Genomic DNA, 5,761 nt, shown 5'->3' on the forward strand with positions numbered 1-5,761 from the left:
TGAACATTTTGATCAAGACACAATGGTTTATTTATTGTTTTTTATATCAAGTTCATAATTTCGGCAAAGTCTGTTATTAATATCGCACTTTTTCATCTTTAATTGATGAAGGATCGAAATTTATTAAAGCTTTCAATGATGTAACTCTTAGTAAACCGACACAAGTTTGACCTGTTGTAAATATTTTGTATTCAACATTGAAATTAGTCCGTGACTTTTATGAATTGAAATTTCAAACGTCAATGTTAGAGGAAAGTGTTTTCGAACAACATATCCTTTGTCCGTGATCATATATTTTCCAGAAACTCTTTGCATACATCAAATTACTCCATCAAAAGCAACACTTATTACTTCTATGCTTTTGTCCAAATTTGTTTTAACATTTTCTATAACGACTATGGAACCATTTACTAGTTCTAAGGATACATCAATATTTCTTAGCAATGTAATTTTACATTCGTTTTTTACAATTGTACGGTACACGACTGAAGCCCCGCAGCTCCGAAGCTATCGCATTCAAATTCATATTTTGTTTCTTGCGCTTCTCTTATAAAATGTACAGTCGATCGAATTTAGACGTTTTAAATTTTATTTCATCATTTTTTAATTTTGAGAGAAAAAAATTATCCAGTGTTTTGCAGAAATAATTGGTATATAAAATACTAATTAGTTCTTCTCGTGTCAAACGCTTATATTTAAAACTTAAAAAATTTGTTTCATTTTCCTATATTGTAGGTGATTTGGTAACTCTGTATACTGTTGGTTTTGACACGTTTGACCAATGGCTATATGAGATGCAATTTCTTCAGGACTCTTTATAGAATTGCTAAGTATCTCGAAAATTACCATTTTAAAAGAAAATTCAATGCAGGGGGTCATCCAGATGAATTTTTGTTCCATATTCTTCCCTAGAATTGATCTAATTTTCCACAACATTATGAAAACGATTCGGTTCTCTAGAAATGTATCTAATTGAAAGTTTCAGTTATTTGAACTTGTTGAAACTGAAAAACAATTGATTTTCTTCTTCCGAAAAACAGCAAACTATATTTGCAATAACTCACTTTTACTGGTCGTGTAGTGGCTTCACACTTACAACCGACAATCGACCCGTAGGCTTTACGTGGCGAATTTTGACCTCGAATATATTAGCCTATATTTTGATTTTCATAATTCTCGCTTAGTCACGACATCTCTTTTGTCAGGTTCCACAGATTTTCAAAATACAGTAAAGAAAAGTTCTGCTTAGTATAATCCATTAATAAGGCAGTAATTAATTAGAAAGTGTTGCAGAACAATAAATTTAAATTTATGTTTTCATTATAAATAATTAAATTCTTTTCAAAAACATTAAATTTTCTCAATTAGGTATTCGTTTAGGTTTAGAATACCAGAAAATATAGAATGAAGAGAACTTCCCATCTAAAATCAAGTAAACACTTTTAGAAGTATGGCAATTATATAAATAATAAAAGTAAATGAACTGGTAGAACTCACTTTTATGGGAAATTTTTTGGTCACTTTGAAGTAATCTCTAACAGTCAAACACAAAGATTCTTTACCAAATCTCTTCATAAAATTCAAAATCTGTTTGATCAATTATTAATAATATTATATATTAATTATGCAACAATGAAATAAATAAGTAAACCAACAGTTTAATATTGTACCGAACCAAATATCTGTTAAGAAAACATTTTTGGAAACGAATATTTCGAATTTTGCACGCTGTAACACAGCTGTATTTTCTACACCAACTACGCCAATTGCATTGTTTTTAAAGACTGGAAGTGTCTTTTATCGGATCCATTCCAGTCTCGGGTTGCCAGATATTTGTTCCCGTACCGTACAATTAAAGTATCTGACCTTTAATTTCTGTTCTAATTCGAGATCGCAGTCAGCGAATCTTCTAATATCTTGGAAAGACGTCTGCATCTGAAAAAGAAAATAATACATTTAATGCAATTTTACGACGAAACAAATGCGTACACTTGATAAAGTACATTACGCTGGATGTGAAAGCGGATGCAAATACTCCTATTAAAATACACATTAAAGTCGCTATGACACAAATAATGCCGATGTAGACTTTAAAAATAAATTCTGTTTTTGAAAACACGAAAATGAAATAAAGCAGGCTCGTTTCCATCAGTATACATCCGTACATTGTTGTTATAACGTAATTAAATGGACCGTTGAGTTGGTCGGTGAAAGTCCAAAGTTCGTGATGTTGCGCCGTAATTTCTTCCAATTCCGACTTCAAATTCGGATTATACTTTTTCAATTGATACAAATCTTCCGATAATCTCTTGAAGGATCCCATTACCGTAATCACAATGACGACAAAGTAAACATTAAGATACGCGAGACTACCGGAGAGAAATGTCATCCAGATTCCGAGTTCAATGGTGCAGAAAAGAGCTTCGTATTTGAACATTTTTTCTCTTTCTATTGCGGGATAAATGTAAAACACGTTCAAAACTTGGTCCCAAAATATTAAAATTACAATCGAAATTGCAACAATAATTTCTGCAGAATTTATAACAGCGAGGAGTTTATTTCCGGGAAACACCGAGTTTTTTAATTTTACTTTTGAATTTAGTTTAACTCTTTTTAAAATACTAAATATTAGAGCGAATGAAAATGTGAAAATTGAAACGGCCAGTTTGACAAAGTTATCGTTGTCCATAAACGAATACCAAGCATTGCAAGGTGTTTTATTCGATAAATAAGGAATTGCCAAAGCAAACGTGAGAATGAAATGTATCCAATAAATAGCTTCGATGAAAGAGACGTAAAATTTCCACAAATATTTACGAAAACAATTGTACCTCTCGATGGTACAAGAACAAGGATTGAAGAAAGTCCACCCGAAAACCAATAAAACTGACGTTAGCGAAGGCAAAAAACATTGGAAACATAACTCCTCGCTTATATTAACAGTGCTAGACATAACAGTCGACATTACGGTTGACGTATTTTTATATAACTGTAAGATTTGTTTTAATATAATGATAAATATTCTCGTCTGCTAATAACGTTATTATGGTTTAAAATTGTTCGTTACATCAATAGTGGATATGTAATGACATAACGAAGCTCACTCTTTTACACCATTTTGTAGATGTTAATGCAGTAAGTGTATTCTAATAAAAAGACACACTTAAAATAATGGGCGACTAGAAGAATCTTGTTATATTGTATACGAATTATATTACTCGAAGGTGTCTTTGTTGGCACGTCGATAGTCTTTGTGAAAACCGAAGTTACGGCTTAAGGGAAAATAAATGTCTCGTTACATAAAACAAGAATTTTGCGAACGCCAAAGATACAAAATCCAATTATATTAAGTTCAATATCCGAAATTGCTATTTGCCTATAAAAATCCTCTATACACGTGGATGGTACTAAATTCGATATGTCGTAAAATAAACGAAATCGATTGTTAATTTTTTCGATTGTATTTTCTTGTTGTATATTTTGAGTTGAATTCCATTTTGGCAAATTTAAGAAGGTCTTCTAAAGTATAATTATCGAAGATTTTCACTCGTAATTAAAGACAACAATATATAATAGCTGTGTAAAGTTATTGTATATCTTTATCTATAATTAGAAGCAAAAACTTTTATATATTAAAAGAACATCTTTTAAAATATCATTTATCGAAATGAAACACAATTCCAAACAATCAATTTTCTTTATATTATTTCATATAAAATATAGTACATTCGATGTGTATAGAGGATATTTATAGGCAGAAAGCAATTTGGGATATTCAACTTAATGTAATTGGATTTTTATATTTTGCATCCGCACAATTTTTCTTTTATGTAAGAATGCATTTAATTTGTGTAAAGTGGAGATCTCAATTTGCAGAAAGTTTTCGAAATATTCAATATTTCATTGTTTGATAGATAATTTGAGATAATTATTTCAAATTTCTCTATAATCATTTAATTATGTATTTGATAGTAAATAAAACTGAATGTATCTAACAGTAATAAATAATCTGTGCCACTTTAATTGCACTTTTATCCAAAGTTTACTATTTCTTATAATTATATAAAAGTCTGTTCATAATAGGCAAGAAATTGCTGTTTGAGTATTATGTAAAAATAATAATTTTTATCATATAAGATTTTATTTACGTAATTTCGTGGTAATTTGGATTTTTTATATTATATATTTTATAATGAATATTTCATGTTGATTGATAAGCAGCACTGCAAATTATATTATTAGATAATTTCATTGTTGGTAAAGTAGTAATAATACAAGCAAAATAAAACATTGTGGGTGAAAATTCTGCAAAAACAGCAGAAAAAGGGATATGGAACAGTTTTCAAATACCGGTAATATTTATCAATTGTTAATATTAGAGTTTTCATTTGCATTTATGACGTAACTTTTAAAAAATTCAACAATTTATGTTTCAATATTATTCACTGTGTGCAGTTATTAAGATTAGAGTAATGAATTCTTTAATATTACTGCATATTAAATCCATATTAATAAAAAATGCGTTTAACCATCCGAATTTACAGAAAATGCAAAGATTGTTTGGAAATTTTACTGATTGTCGTGATGAGATTCAACACATAATATAATCAATACGAGTATTTATTTATACATGCTTATGAAATATAACCAGAATTTCATTCACAACGTAATCACTTTACAAAATTACATTTTTAAAAAGTAGTATTTCTGTTAGGCCTATAACGCTTTTCATAACAATGCTTATAATTAACGAAATGCCATCTTCTATTTGTGTGGAATTTGAGGTCGGAAGATGCCATTATGGTGGAGTTTACAAGAAGCTAAGAAGTGGGGACGTACCTGTTTAATTTTCTATCAACTAAAGTTCGACACGGCTTTTTTCAACTAGAAGAGCAGTATTATACATTGCAGAATTTCTAATCAAGATTCTCCCAGTCCCAGCCGTAGCTAATCCGCCGCGGCCACCCTAGAAAAGAGATATTATTTTAATAAACATGCAATTTACACAGAATTTGTTTGTTGTAAAAAAGGAATAGTCAAGTTTTCGTTTCACTTTCCTGGCTTTTATGTATACATAACCAAGGAAATCATTGAAATCGTGTTAATTTTGTCCATTTCAGTTCTTTGCAAATCTCCACGTTTTGTGACTTTCGAAATTCAAAATATGAATTTCGAAATATATATTCAAAATGCATGTCCACAAATTTTGTATGTAACAAAATACAAAATTCTGTAGACATGTATGTATGTGTGTATACCTGTGTGTGTGTTCCATTTTAAACGATACTCAGCATAATAATATTCGACACATTGATTTCGACTTATATGTAATATACTCTTATTTATAGGAAAGAATTCCGTTCAAACTTTCAATCAATTTATATGCGCAGACTTTTAAGATAAATATATAATATAATGTTTCTTGACGAATTACAATTGACAACGACGTATTTTAAAATGAAATTAATTTACAGTTTATTTTATATTTTTCAGCAAAGATCTTTACAAAATTGAATCGTATAATTATTACACGTCTATATCATCGAGTGTTATACGTATACATCAATGAATCTTCGTGGAGCTTACAACGTACTTTTATGAGTTTCTCGCTCAATTGTCGGCTATTAATATTAAAATTACATTAATTGCTTATAACAGAGCAATATTAATCTAATTGTCTACATTGCACGAATCTTCAATGACAGGTTAACATAATCATAAAACTCAATATCGAACAATTTGAAGCAAATAACATAAATTC

Source organism: Centruroides sculpturatus, unplaced genomic scaffold, assembly GCF_000671375.1.
Source record: "Centruroides sculpturatus isolate CEXI.00-Female unplaced genomic scaffold, Cexi_2.0 scaffold744, whole genome shotgun sequence".
In the NCBI taxonomy this organism is placed as follows: domain Eukaryota; kingdom Metazoa; phylum Arthropoda; class Arachnida; order Scorpiones; family Buthidae; genus Centruroides; species Centruroides sculpturatus.